Raw genomic sequence first — 16,031 nt, 5'->3', positions numbered from 1 at the left:
AGAGCACAGAGTGTAATTTTGACAAGAAAGCCCAAACTCAGTTTTGATGTCGAAGATGCTCTCACATTTCCATATCTGACAAACAATAATGGAAAAAGATAAACAATATAAAGGACGGACGCATCTGACGCGTCGACGTATCTCATTTTTAAAGTATAAGCTTACAATATCAACTCACCACACACCTTCGGTCGTGTAAACACTTGGGAGGAGGCATTGGACTCTTCTCTCTGACAAACTTCCAGTCATATGTCATTTCGAAAATTCTATATTCATGGTTTGGCAAAATTTAAATTGATTCTGTCAAACGAAAGAAGGTGATTCCATGGTGCATTGGGGTACACTTAGGTGTACGGTACGTCGAGCTGGAGTAATGCGGTTATATTCGCAATGCTTTACTCGAAGAATTTGTTTCAGGGCAAATACACATGATATATGCTGTGGGAAATACTGGCCGCTCATAAAATAAGAAAATACACTCAATATCCGTACATCTTTATTTATATAGTCACAGTACCACTGACACCCACGAAAACCAAAATGGTTCAGTCCAGGTACCCATAACTCTGCCATGCGACCGGTCAACAGGAAATCCACCATAGGTGTCTACCGCACGCGTACATGTACGCGTATCACCCTGGCATCATTAATCCAAGTTAATTGACACCACTTATCACCATCGGGAAGGTACTCCTCCCCCCTAGCACAGACAAGCCCAACCCTCGAAGCCCTGAGTCATTCGACAAAGCATTGTTATTACAATTTCCTGCATAAAATTAACAGCTGAGTTAGCCGGTCAAATCGTCTTGGCAATTCCTGGCATGAAGCAGGACTGTAAAATATCTAAAACACAAAAAACAGCTGAAGTAGTTAGAAATCCTGCAAGCTACATTAAAAAATAAACAACAATCATCAAAATGAATTTCAGACTAAAATTTATTGCAATTTACAGAAATGAAACAGTAATCGTTGCAACGTAAATAAATCTATACTTACAAGGGAATACTAAGAATGACATTCTTATGAATGCTACTTGTAAAATCATACTGATAACATAAAGTGATGTTATAAAGTTTAACTCATGCATCTGATGCAAAATTGCTAGCTGTTACACTGGGAAATCCCCTGTACACTACAGACTACTCATAATTGTCCGCCCATTACTTCACATCCCAGCTTTGTCAAGCCAGAAGTACTCTACAGATTGAAATGTTCCTTTCACACATCTGATGTAATCAAATTTTGAAACCCTACATGACTAAGGGGCCGTCGATAATAAAAGCTGACACACGACAAACGTAATTCTTTCGTTTAGGGGGGGAGGGGGTAAAAGCTCATTTCGTTTTGTGTGCGTCAAAATTGCATAAGGATTTTCTATTGTTTCGAAGTGCGACTTTGCAGCGAGAACGCAAAACTACCTTCGCGTTCATCGAGAACAGAATGACCACAAAATACAGAGACAGAAAAGACAACGAAAAGACATGAATGTGAAATAAAAACTTGTATGCTTTTTCAACGTGAAACATGTATGTGAAACATTTTCCTACGTGCGAAATACATTAAACTGCTCTGTCTAAAAAAGTGAAACGCGTAAAGTGGAGATTTATTAATTACTGTGCCCTTCCGGTATTTTTTCATGGGCATGCGGATCGGAGAGGTGCGTGTGGGTTTGTCAGAAACGGCATCATAATACGAAATTGATTTCGCATAAGAACTTTCGTTTTGAGGGGGGAGGGAGGGGGTTTCAAGTAAAACGAAGGAATTACGTTTCTTGTGCGTCAGCTTTTATTATCGACGGCCCCTAAGCAAACCTAGCACAACATTGTCTCTTTCCATGCTGCAGAATATAACACCTTCAAGAAACTACACAAACTGCTTGCTTCTTCATAGACGAGCACACCTAAATAGGGCTGCTGCTTTGCATCTCGTCCACAGAATGTGAGTTTCCAGCATCCTGGATATAATACATGCAAACATTCAAAATTGTAGGTACAAGATTACTCCTGGTAAAACAATTAGTGCCGAGCTACTAGTACAATGAGGGCAAGGCCTAGCTACTGGTATGCTTAGGGAATTTGTACAGCATGACAAAGATAGCTCTTACAAGTTATTGTCAATGTCATAAAGGCTTGCTGCAATAGTGCACTGGCAAAAAATGTGTAACACTATGGTGCGAATTTCATGATAATGAATTTCAATTCAAGAATATCAAATGAATTTATTACAAGGCAAGATATATCAGAGTCACAGTGCCAAGTCCTTTTGAGACTTGCAAAGAAGTTAGTAGGCCTTGAGAAGGCTTACCCTAATCGAAGAAATGGAATGGAATGGAAGAGAACGGAACGGAAGGCCATACAAAATGGAAATTTGTTTCTTCTTAGTAGGCCTTCGAAGGCTTACCCTAATCAAAGAAACGGAACGGAACGGAAGAGAACAGAACGCAAGGCCATACAAAATGGAAATTTTTTTCTTTCTTTTTCGTTTTTTTGTTTGATGCGTGTGTGACAGTATGGCGTACAATCAAGTTTGCTTGCATATTGACTGCTTTCTTAGGTCACGTTACAAGCACGGACACTCCATTTATGAAAAGACCGTGTGTGATCTAAGTCGATCGAGGCTAGCAAACACGAGATACCCACCCGGGTATCCATCGACTACCTCAGGTATCTACGACCCCTTATAAACAGGAAGTGAGACTGAATCTGAGACTCTCAAATTGAAGAAGATACTAAATGCGACCTCATTTGCGATTATATCTGAGACTCTCATTCATTACAGTAAACACTGTCTATAGTTTAATCAATTGTGAACAAAAGTATTTCGATTAATTGACTAATGCAAACAGAAAGGAAATTTCATTCAACTTGAAAAAGTCACCGCTTTTCCTTGACATCGGATTCCATGGCAATGGAGCAACACACGATGTCGTTTAGGTCCTCAAAAATATTTTAAAACGGCAAGACGATAATAATAATACTTTTCACGACAGCAAAATCTAAAAGAACTTGAATCTGAACTTTACATGACAGTTCTGTGGAAGAAACGATTAGAAATGGCGGCGTTTCTTGGTACAGCGTCTACGCAAGAACGCGCCATTGGCTTCAGTGACATACCAGCGGGCACAGGCGCTCGAACTGGGTAGTCTGCTAAATAGGTTGCTTTTCGGCTCGATCTATCTATCACGTAGTCGACATGCCCGAACTGCAACCTAAATGAGTGTTTAGGTTGCAGTCGTGGGCATATCGACTACGGGATCGATAGATCGAGCCGAAAATCGATCTATTTAACAGACTACCAAGCTACAAAGCGCCTGTGCTTGCGGGTCTGCACTGCGGTCGCTCCTAAGGCCAAAGTAATTAAATTCTTTGTTTTGCGTCCCCACCCGCGTAGGTTTTTAAGGTTTTCATGAAAAACACACACAATGTATTTGAATAGGAAATTTTAGGACATGACCGCTTAGCTTTTCTGAACTAAAATTTTATTACAATTGTTTATTTGCGGCAATCAAATTACATTGTGTTAATTTTCTTGTGTGTGTTTTTCAGCTGCTTAGGCGCGTACCTTTTCCCATTTAGAGTGGACGCAAAAAAAAAAATTAATTACTTCGGCCTAATTACAATGCTGTGCCGTATCTAACATGTTTACATCGCAAACGTTTACCGATTCACACCTGTATCGCGTCCTTTTTTGATTGACATCTTACAGACCTTTATTATCCAGCAATCCCGCACCCCATTCGTCTTTGATGGAAAGTAACTCAATCACCGCAATTCCGACACGTCCGAGACAATTGCAAATCAAAAAAACGATCAAAACTTGTGAAACACAGTCACTACCCCACGTAATGCCTTCATGTTTGTGTTTTGCCGAACACTCAGTCCCCGGCAAAACTGATCTTTGGATGCGCCAAAAGGTGTTAACTTGCATGTTGTTTTAGGAAAGTATGTATATTATAAAATCAAAATGAATAGATGAGTAATTTCTATAAAAGCTCGCGCGGTTACATTTTAGCTTCGATAAGATCCCACTCGTCCGTTCAGACTGTTGTGAAACATTCCAATATTCGTCATGTCTTTTGAGCTGAACAAGGGTGAACTTTTGAGCTGGCAGGTTCTCCAGCCTGTGCCGATGCCACGCGAACGACGGACCTTCCACATTACGTCAGGAAGTGAGTCAGTCACATGACAGTCGCAAGAACAGTCGCACTTGCTGTTTGTACGTTAAATGAGAGTCTCAGACACGGTCTCAAATTCACTCGCAAATATACATCCCCGAGCGAAATGCGAGTCTCAATTACAGTCGCAAACGTGATCGCACTTTGACTCTTCTATGAACTGATTTAACGGAGGCTCAGAATCACTCCTATTTCTTATTCATTTGGGGTCGTACATACCTCACTACCTCATATGTAACGCCAGTAAAAAACCAGCAAAAACATGGATTATTTCAACCATTATCTTTGTGTACAAAATATATACATATTTTAACCATGGCTCTTACACGGAAACCATTGGGACAAAATAAACTTCATCAAAGTTTAGTGCCTGAAACCAATTAACCTTTCAAATAACGGTCTACTTTGACGTTGACGTAATGTGAATTTACTCAAACCTGTAATCACATCCTGCCTTGCTACAAATAGAACAAGCTCAAAGTCTTGTCAAACCAGTCTGAGACGAGCACAGATAGCGATGTCTCTGTATGTACGGTCTGCTCGCTTAAACTGAGCACATAAGGGAAGGACTCTATCAACACAGCAGAGTGAACAAACAATCACTGCAGCTGAGCTTACTTCTGGGATCAACCCTCGAGTCGTTTTCTAACGACACTCCTCATGGTCTATAAAACGAGCATCTAAAACAAATCCTTACAAAATCATAGTTCGTTATGTAACTTTGACCTACATGTGAAGGAGTAAGTATATTCCGTTGATATCCGGAACGACAACCGAAAAGTCCGGTGAGTTAATTCAAACACACTTTGCCCACATCGCTCAAACAGTTAAAAGTTTCACACTAGCGGTTTTAACAACGGGACTCTGAATTTTTTTGTTTTTGCTTAATTTGTCTCTATTTTACAACACAACTAGTTGTATAAAACCAAGATGCAATCTGTCATCGAATTGGTACTACAATCCACCAAACTAAAAAGATTGCTGAGCAAACAAAAAACATCATCTGGCAAAGAAAATCAAAAACTGAGGAAGCTGCCATATAACTAATCAAAGTCGGCGGCATGAATTATATAAATCAATACAAACTGATTTCAAAGGCCGTTTACAACAAATATTGTTAACGAAACCATGAAACCTGGGAATGGCTAAACACAGAGAAATAAGATTTATTTCTCGAAACAGCCCTTCACAACATGCTTTTCAAACACCAGAAAGCAGGCACCAATATCGACCCGAAATCTATTAAAAAGTCCATGAAAAATTGACACAAAACCAAAAGTTCGGATAATCGATTTAAATGCCTAAAACAAGCTAATCGTTGTCAGATTAGTACAACATTTACTGTTAACATAACGAGCACTAGCAACGCTCAAAATATGCCCTAAACAAATATCCGTATAAGCGTCCAGAAACTCCGGTCGATGCTGGGTCATGTTAATTATAATATGACACCACACACCGGATCGCTCACTATAGAGTCAGTCAATAGTGGCTAACTCTCTCAATAACGAATCTGGCTTCTCCTCTTTGAGGACGAAGATGACTTTATCACACAATCAAGCGGAGGGGATACAAAACAAGAGAGCGACTGATGAAGGAACCCCATTTTTTGTTCCGAAACACCGTTAAGACGAATCACTCAATCAACAAACCGGTTTACCAGGGACCCAGATCACATGACTAGGGTCAAAGCACTATCGATTCACCGGTGTCTCGCCATGTATTCCACACAAAATAAATGCAATGATCCTTTTATTCACCATATCGTAATATTAACAAACTTGGTAGAGCCGATGTGTGGAGTTGCCCTCATTTTTCCTTTATATTAAACTAATCGTCGTCGATGGGCAGTAGGTTTACGATGTTTTAAAATTTTATTTCATTAAAGCAAAGTATACGCAAGCAAACTTGAATGTACGCTATACTGCCGCACACGCATCGCAAAAAAATAGAAACAAATTTCCATTTTGTATGGCCTTCCTTCTGTTCCGTTCCGTTCAATTCCGTTTCTTCCATTAGGATAAGCCCTTTGAGAACGCATATATTGTATCACTCTGGCTATGCAACCCTCATCATTGATGTATAATTCACATGTATGTATTTTGAAATAAGTAAATGAGCTCCATTAACTGTAACTTTTGGCTACTTCTTCAGTATTTCAGTACTGTTTATCAACTACAGTTTCTTGGCCTACTTTCCACAGCATACTAAAATGCAAGTATTATGTTTGTAAACACAGCCTGTATATTTGATCATTTTTATAATTGACAAATGAATTCTTGTCCAGCCCTAAATGAAATTTTCAGCAATAACAATGCTACATGTACATACTGTACGTACATACTGTACTGAGTAGATTAAAGGGACATTATTTGTATCTTTTACTTTTTTTTCATTTTTTTTCGATGACTGTAAATCCCCAGTCAAAATCAATAGGAGACCTAAATTGTGACTATGGACGGCTTCAAGGATATGTAAAACCACCTTCATGCTCTTAACGGCAAGGTTCAATGTTGGTAAGGGCGTCCGCGTGATTTGAACTAACTGCCATGATCGAACCCCAGCACATGACCAATATTACTACACATACGTCAACCATAAAAGTACAACTAGAACGTGAGCGGCCGTCACCTACACACTAACTTCAGCACAATGCATATCGATCTAGGAGCACAAGGCACATAAACAAATGCGAGTCTCACAAACTAATGTCAAATAGTGAAATAAACGCCATTTGCTTGTATGTTTGATTTTAGTATCGATGGTAAAACAGAAATAAAACCAAATTGGGTCAAGTAAAACTAAAACAATATCAGATTGCTGTGGTGATACCTGGTAGTGAAACGGTACATATACGGAGTAAAACATTTCTGTGCATTTGCAATTGATCGTTAGTAAATCTTCGTCAACTTTTAAGATTTTTAGGGCATTTTCTTGCCATTACATTGATTCGTTTTACAAACACGACATGATCACTTATTATTATATACCCATGCTAAGAAAACCGTGACAAATATTGTTCATGAAGCTAAAACTAACTACTATAGTTGCAAAATCAACAACATTCAAACATGCAAGCAATTGTTCAGTGTTACACATGATTTACTTGGCAACAAGAAACCCTCTCCTCTTCCTACCATATACCTTGCCATTGACCTCCCATATCGCTTCTGTGAATACTTTGACAGCAAAATTAAAACCATCAGAGCAAACCTTGATCGTGCCGATTCTCCCCCACTCATGTGTACTGAATCTTGCTTTCATGGAGAAAGTCTCAGTCGTTTAAACCAGTTTCTGATGACGTAGTGAAACGCATCATACTAAGGTCTCCTGCCAAAAGTTGTGACCTTGATGATATGCCCACCAGTCTCTTAGTTGAATATTTAGACATCTTATCACCCACCATCACCAAAGTCATTAACAATTCTCTCAATTCAGGTAATTTTCCAGACATCTATAAAACTGCTCTTGTAAAGCCCTTGCTTAAGAAACCATCTCTTGACCCAGATGATTTAAAGAATTATCGACCCGTCTCAAATTTGCCCTTCCTTTCGAAAATCATAGAACGAATTATTCTTATGCAGTTAAATAACCAATGCATCTTATTTCAAACAAATTGTTGAATCCACTTCAGTCAGCCTATAGACCACATCATAGCACAGAAACGGCCCTCCTTAGAATTGTTAACGATCTCCTCACTGCACTAGACAGGGGTGAAATTAGCATTTTGACTTTGTTAGACCTCTCTGCTGCATTCAACACTTTAGATCATGAAATTCTCCTCATCGACTTGAACACCCTTACCAAATCTGCTGACCGGAAAGTACCCGTTTTGTGCCTGGTATTATATTGCCCGGTTTGCGGCAGGTTATGGCCAAAACGGCCTCTAACCGGGCGCCGTTCAGTGCCCATGTAAAAAATAAAGTTTATAATGGTGACTGGAAGATGACCGGTTGTGGCAAAAAAAACGGTCATAAAACGGTCATCCATTTGTTTCTGTGACCAGAAAGTGCCCGGTTATGGCCAAACACGGTCAGAAAACAGGCGCACGCTTTATGCCCGGTTTTGCGTTGGTGACCAGAAAGTGCCTGGTATTGGAAAACAAAAATGGCGCCTGTTTTATGCCCGTTTTTTTTATATGACCGGAAAGTGCCCGGTTATGGCCAAAAACGGTCAGAAAACGGGCGCACGACTTATGTCCGGTTTTGCGTTGGTGACCGGAAAGTGCCTGGTATTGGAAAACAAAAATGGCGCCCGTTTTATGCCCGTTTTTATGACCGGAAAGTGCATGGTTATGGCCAAAAACGGTCATAAAACGGGCGCACGGCTTATGCCCGTTTTTTTGTTGGTGACCGGAAAGTGCCTGGTAATGGAAAAGAAAACTGGTGCCCGTTTGTTTTCCTATGACTGGAAAGCGCCCGGCAAATTATTTTGCATGTTACTGCACCTTTGCTGAAACTACACACGCAAAATTTCCTTCATAAGATTAAGTTGGCATGATTCCACAGTAGTCAGCTCCGGAATAAACTTTTACTAATTCAGCAACAGAAAGAAAACTAAATACATTATTAAATAGATGAGAGATACTGAAAACAAAAGAAGCAAAAACATTAAGCGACAGCAAAATTTCTTGTATTGTACAAGTTTCATCATTTTATCTTCTGCAACAATATAATAAGTTCAGATCAGTGACAGATATGTACACAGATGTTGTAAAATCACGTGTGTAGACATGGCTAATGTCAGTGACACAGTTAAGAATGAAAACCTGACAAATCTTAAGGCCGATTGTGGACAGCACAAGATGTGTTTTATCCAACTAAGCTCTGAAATACCAGCTTCACAAGAAACAATGGTCAGCGCAAATAAAGTTATTGTTTCATATAAAAAAGACAACAGAGAAAAAAAGTTTAAATTTAAATTGTGGCAGGGCTCGAAAATTCGCCCGTGACAAGTGAATTTTGAGTCCGGCAAGTGAAAACAACATTCTCCCAGCCCGACGGACAAGTGAATTTCAATGAGGCCACTGTACTACGCGCTGCCACTCTCTAGTTCTTTGAGTGTACCGCTTTTGATATGGCCGCCGATAAATAGCTCTGTTCTGCTTGGTTACAAAATGGCAAAATATTGACGTCTCACGCTCTTATGTTTTTTTCTTCTCATGAAATCATGTCACGATGCCTCCTCAACATAAAACTACAGCTTACTATAAAATGTTGTAAGGTGTTGAAACAATTTCACCCTCCTTCCTACAAAGCTACAATGTATTGAACACTTTAATCTCCTTTCTACAAAGTTACAAATTCCCTGGTACGTGAAGCAAACATTGTTGCTGTTCGATACTGCAATCAGGTCCCTCTCAGTCCCTCATGGACGGACCGTGGTACAGTACATCATGGACGTATAACGACCATGTACACTAGGCTTGGCTTTGCCTCTGTGATCCCGCGCCGTACCAGTCGTCCTTTTTTTAGGGACCGTTCAGTTTTTACGGCCGGGGGGGGGGGGGCCAAAATCCAGGGGGGGGGGGTCATCATAATTTTGGAATCCGCAAAGGGGGGGTCATCACTTTTTCACTGGTAGGAAAGGGGGGGTCACCACATTTTCAAAAACATAATACCTACAATAAAGTTCACTTTATGCCATGGCCATGATCGACCCTCTTTACCGGCGGGCCGCCTTCGGCGGCCCACTACAATAAATATACTTTATGTATTACCCATGACCCTCTTAACGGGCAGACACCTTTGCGGCCCACTACCAATTAGGGTTACTTCATGCAATGGCCATGATCGACCCTCTTTACCGGCGGCCGCCTGTGGCGGCCCACTACAATAAATTGACTTTATTGTAATACCCCATGACCATCTTAACGGCCGGACGCCTTCAGCGGCCCTGTTCAGTAAAGTTTACTTCGTGCAATGGCCATGATCGACCCTCTTTTTACCAGTGGGCCACCTTTGGTTGCCCACTAGAATAAAGTTGACTTTACGTAATGGCCCATGACCCTCTTAACCGGAGGGCTGCCTTTGGCGAACCACTCCAATAAAGTTTACTTTATACAATGTCCATGGACATTAGTTGTCTATGGAAATGAAGTTCAAAATTGCCTTACAGTCGTCCTAATTAACAGACGTTTGCATGGATGTGGCTGAGAAGTTTGTGCACTGGCATCTCTGCTACACGAATAAAGTCGCCGCGTACCGGAGTTCAAATCCAAACGTGCGGGTAAATTTGACATATGGGTTTGGTTATTTTTCAGCGGGGGGGGGGGGGGGGGGCGGTCATCAAATTTTTTCGTCTGACAAAGGGGGGGCATCATTTTTTCGCGAAAAATGCAGGGGGTCTATATTTTTTTGAACACCGGCGACAAGATTTTGCCGGCCCCCCCAGGCCGTAAAAACTGAACGGTCCCTTAGTAAAAGTTATACCTACTTTGCTTGAATCAAAATTTGGCCTGCAATTACTCAGTTTGATAGTAAAAACCATTATTTCAAAGGAAACTTTCACAAACAGAGTCAGAATACAAAGGAAAAGGAGAAAAACTTGAGGTTTTCTGAAAGGTCAAATCTGGGTCATCTTATGTGATGTCATGAATGAAGACCCCTTAAGTACACAATTATGGTTCAAAAGAAACCACCTAGGGAGGTCTAATAGGTACAATCTTAGATAAAAGGTAATTTCTTGGTGCTTTCCAATTAATGGCATTTAGCTGACTGTCTGCTTTAAATTAATTTTATTAACAGTCATGGCAAAGGGAAATTATCAACAGTAGTTGCAGTAAGCATATCCATTTCAAATCATCACATTAATATTTCTGCAGATTCCTCCAGTTTAATGATGTAATAGTGAACATCACCAGACATTTCTTGATGATATCAAAATATCAAATAAAAATATTCCTGGGCTACAATGTTATCGTGTTTACCGTGTGTACATAGAAAATATAGTCGGCATCTTTACTGCTGTTCGCGTTCACAAATTTAGAACTTTGTCTGTCCCTGGTACTGTATACACGTTTTTGCAACAATATGACATCATTTGACTGGCGATTCCATAGAAAGATCACGAAATTGTCCACTAGATAACTCCCTGATCACAAGTACACAGCCGACGGTACTAAAATCTAACTTCGCGCCGATCAAGCCTCATGACGTTCACGGAAGTGCGATCTATAAATTATTACGCGATTGATAATGTAGTCCCGTTTTGAAACGCTGGAGTTGACTCTACATCTGCACCAATCCGTTATGTTTCATACTTGATATAGAATTTAATTTATAAGTTTAATGAAAATGGATACTTTTACCATAGAAAGACTCAAAAGAGAGTAAAATTTCTTTCAGCACAAAGAATCAATATCAATGCGCGAACTGATCTTGATGAACCGTGACCTCCAGCGTGCGTGACCTCGTGTGTAAACATGTCGGCTGGGCTGCTCATCGCTCGCTGCTCATAGCTGGCTAACAGTAATAGGACACGTTGAAAGTTAGCAAGGTAGCATATTGGATTTCGTACAGCGGCTCGGGATGGAGTGTAATCCTTAAACCTCAAATTTGTGCTCGGCAATCTAACTCTATCGCTGAAAACATGGACAAAAGCCTTCACATCAATGTCATCAGAAGGCGAGATTTTGTTCACGATGACGGGACACAGACTGTACATAGGGCACTGTACGCACGTCGGGACGCACGTACCGTATTCTGCTTGAAGCACGGCCCTGCTCTGAGGTAGTAGTAGCCCTGCGTACAGGTCTGTGTGTTCCCGGCGTTACAGGCCGTGTAACGCCGGGAACACACAGACCTGTACGCAGTGCTAAGGTAGTAGCGGGTCCTTGCTTATACCATGGAGGTATGCTAATACCAACATTGACATTTACTTGGGGCATGTTTCTACATTGAAAAGTTCTCATCTCTCGTTACTTTTATGGTACAGATTTGCAGTAACAAATCTACGCGTCCTTACACAGATCATCAGCATGATCAGATGCACATTTCGTTCGAAACTGCTTGCATTTTGGTATCATTCACAGAAAATACAGGGTTTTAACTTGCAAGACAGACAAGTCCCTGATTTAAAAATTGTTTTCCTAAAGTTCAGTTGTCGATCCAACCATAATTTACCCGACCAGATTGTTGCTTTCACCAGCTGAACTGTGCTTTAAAAGCTGTACATTATCTACCAGTTATTATAATTTATATGTGCATTGTCTGTTATAAAAATACATAAATATAAAATATAAATGAAACGTCAGTTTTGTTTTCTTGAGTATGAACTGTCACAAACTGCAATGGTTCACTGTACTCCATTGGAATGCAATAGTTTGCAATATGTCCAGCATGTGTTGCTGCATATTTGCAGCAATAATCTTGTTTGCAGCAAATTTGCAGCAACTTAGCCGTTTACTGCAAATTGGCTGCAAATTGATCTAAGGGTTTGCGGGAGGGTCATAGCTAGCTGTAAACTTCTGCAACTCCTTCCTGCAAGCTATGCTTGCTGCGTATTTGCTGCAAACTTGCTGTAGAAATAATCTTCAGTAAGGGAAAATATTCAAATTTTATTTTATTTGAAAACAGGTGCAAAGCAGTCACCTATTAAGAGTCAAATTCCATTTCATTTGCACCAGCCATTCCCAGGCATTCCGAATGATCAAATTCTATTTCATTCACAAACCAGGCCAAACTGGTCATAAAAAATACTCAAATTCTGTTTCATTTGCAATCCAGGCATAAACCGGGCATTCCCAAACGGTCAAAATCAATTCATTCACAAACCAGGCACAAACCGTCACTTAAAGAGTAAAATTCTGTTTCATTTGCAATCCGGGCATAAATCGGCATTCCCAAATGGTCAAATTCAATTTCATTCACAAACCAGCACAAACCGGTCACTTAAAGAGTAAAATTCTGTTTCATTTGCAATCCGGGCATAAATCGGGCATTCCCAAATGGTCAAAATCAATTTCATTCACAAACCAGGCACAAACCGGTCACTTAAAGAGTAAAATTCTGTTTCATTTGCAATCCGGCATAAATCGGGCATTCCCAAATGGTCAAAGTCAATTTCATTCACAAACCAGGCACAAATCGGTCACTTAAAGAGTAAAATTCTGTTTCATTTGCAATCCGGGCATAAATCGGGCATTCCCAAATGGTCAAATTCAATTTCATTTACAAACCAGGCGCAAACCGGTCATAAAAAATAAGAAATTCTATTTCATTTGCAATCCAGGCATAAACCGGGCATAAATGTTGGTTAAAAATAAGCTAAGTCATAATGCCTGTCGCTTTCCAGTCATAAAAGTTGGTTAAAAAAAAACTAAGTCCTAATGCCGGTCGCATTCCGGTCAAAAACATTCAGTTTACGGTCACTTGTGTTTGCTAAAAAATCAAAGTAAACACTAAAAAGGCACTTTCCAGGCAGTGAAAAGGGGCACCAGGCACAAACCGGGCACATACCGGGCACTTTCCGGTCAACAGATTTGGTAAGGGCACTCTTTTGGAATCACTGATTGTGCGCTCTCCTGGTTCAAATCCTTTCTGTTCCATAGATCACAGTGTTGTTTCAATTGATGGCCGTAAGTCACAATGTGTCACCTCTTCGCTTTGGTGTCCACAGGGCTCTATTTTAGGACCCATTTTGTTTGTATTGTACACAGAACCCCTTTTTAATATCGTTTAAGTCACATTCTGAGTGTGAGTCACCATGCATTTGCCGGTCGTGGCAGTAGCTTTCTGAGGGTAAAATTACGAGGGTAAAATCACGGTCCCGGTCCCTCCTTGTGGAGGGACCGTGGTTAAATTACATGGCGCAACAGATTACAAGACATCGTGAAAATGGATTTTTTTTTTCAAAAGAGCAGATTTTCGACATATCGATCCGTGCTAGCCATAAACTCTGTGAGTAATAAAATACTTTTTTCGACAGATCGTTTCTTGTCCGGCATGGCAAAATATGCATTTATAGGAACACGTATTACTTTGCGTATTCAAGTCCGAGTAGGCCATGTACTCGGAGTATACAGGTCCAAGTAAGCAGTGTTACTCGGAGTAAGCAAGTCCGAGTACTCGGACTTGCAAGTCCGACTCAGTTTTGGAACTCGGAGTGTATAGTTTTAGATACTCCTACATACCTGCATTCATGTACCAGTTATTTTGAAATTTTCCCCATACAGAACTGTACACGTTGCTTCTACAGGGTGACATGGAAGCAAATGTTCAAGTTCATTTTTCAAACCCATGTTGCATGTACTGTTTTTCTGACTATGCTATACTGGGGATATTATTTTAATAGCTGGTAGTCTCTGTCGCTTCTCAGGACTGGCACAACTGTGTGTACTCCATGAACCAGCCCTCAGAAGGTACATGTTACAGGGTTGTAAGAGTTTTCCAGTTTAGTGTTACATAGAAGTCCTTTACTGAATCTGACAGAAATCAAATCCAGAATGTTGAAAGCTCAATCAGCTGTAATTTTTGGCAATTTCCAAGTAGTTATTTTGTGCAATAAATTGCAGTATCTTGTTCTACTTCTTAAGGCATGATGAATGTCCAACATACATTATCAACCCATGTCATGTGTATTGTTATTGTTGAAAATCAAATTTCAGTCTGAATACACCCTTTGCGCCTGTCGCGAGGGGACGTGGAATTATGGGAAATTACTAATCGGAAGCGCAGTAAAACTTACCATGACTCATATACTTTAACACGGAAAGGTGCGATTTTCGAGCGAAAAAAGAAAATACAAAGTGAATATTTATGCTACAACAAGAAACACCTAGTGGTGCATGGACGAGCTTAGTAAGTGGTTTGTGTGCATTGTTTAGCACAGTAATATTTTATACCTGTAGATATCGGTGATTTTTGGCACGCGAAGCGGGCGAGTTGTAGACTGTGTTCAACACTGTGTTTACTGTGTTCAACATAAGGCGGCGTAACATAGCTAGTATGTCAAAATCTTCAGAATCACAGTGTGAAAAATTCAAGATTTTAACGAATTCATACTTTGTTGACTTATATTTTCGCCGATATCTACAGTAACTGTTATAAAATATTACGGAGCTAAACAATGCACATGAACACTTACCAGAGCTAGTGTCATGCACCATCTTGTTGTAGCATAAATATTGCACTTCGTATTTCACTCACTTTTTTGCTCGAAAATCGCACCTTTCTGTGTTAAAGTATAGGAAGTCGTCCTATGTTTTACCACACTTCTGGTGAAATTTTGCCATTAGTTCCATACCCCCTGGCGACAGGCGCAAATGGTGTATAGAATTCATTTGTCAACAACAACAATGGTTGTTAAACATGTACACAGTACATTGTCAGGCACAATATTGGTATTCAAGAGACTGTTATATTGCTATCGAAACTGCAGTTTGTACACACAACAATGAAGATTGAAAATTGCTAAAACTTACAGCTAATGTGCCTTTACTAATTGCACTGAATTACCGTAACAAATTTTTTCAACAAGCAATACTTACGTCAAAACCATAACCATTTGTCCAACTGCAGTTTTTCCCAAAAGACACTCTTGAGAACCCAAGATTTGATGCCTGTTTAACAATCAGGAAAATGGTAAAATCTGTATTCTACTCTATCTATACATAAGACTAAGATTCATAGTGCACAAGTGGCTCCCCTCATGTGATTGATTATTATACACCTGCTTCTGTAACCTATTGAGTTTCGTTGTACAGTAAGTTTCAGTATCAGAGGATAACTTTGTGGCTGAGTACAATAACATTTGGTGTTATTGGACGATATTTAACATTTGCCCTCAAAAACCTTTACGTCAGCGCAGGGAAAAAGGAGAGATGATTTTAAATTTTTAACAAAAAGTATACTTCTAA

General features: G+C 40.0%; 1 long non-coding RNA gene across 1 annotated transcript; it reads right to left on the bottom strand.

Annotated features, from left to right (window-relative positions):
- Window positions 1–1,394: 1,394 nt before the first annotated feature.
- Window positions 1,395–15,746, bottom strand: LOC139136190 (uncharacterized). The gene is made up of 2 exons (XR_011553143.1): window positions 15,663–15,746; window positions 1,395–1,954 (listed from the first exon to the last, which is right to left on the bottom strand). It is a non-coding gene; the product is annotated as an uncharacterized lncRNA (long non-coding RNA).
- Between the last annotated feature and the right edge of the window lie 285 nt (window positions 15,747–16,031).

The sequence above is a fragment of the Ptychodera flava genome, chromosome 7, assembly GCF_041260155.1.
Source record: "Ptychodera flava strain L36383 chromosome 7, AS_Pfla_20210202, whole genome shotgun sequence".
Taxonomy (NCBI): domain Eukaryota; kingdom Metazoa; phylum Hemichordata; class Enteropneusta; family Ptychoderidae; genus Ptychodera; species Ptychodera flava.
The sequence above is the reverse complement of the archived record's forward strand: the minus strand, read 5'-3'. Positions and strand labels throughout refer to the sequence as shown.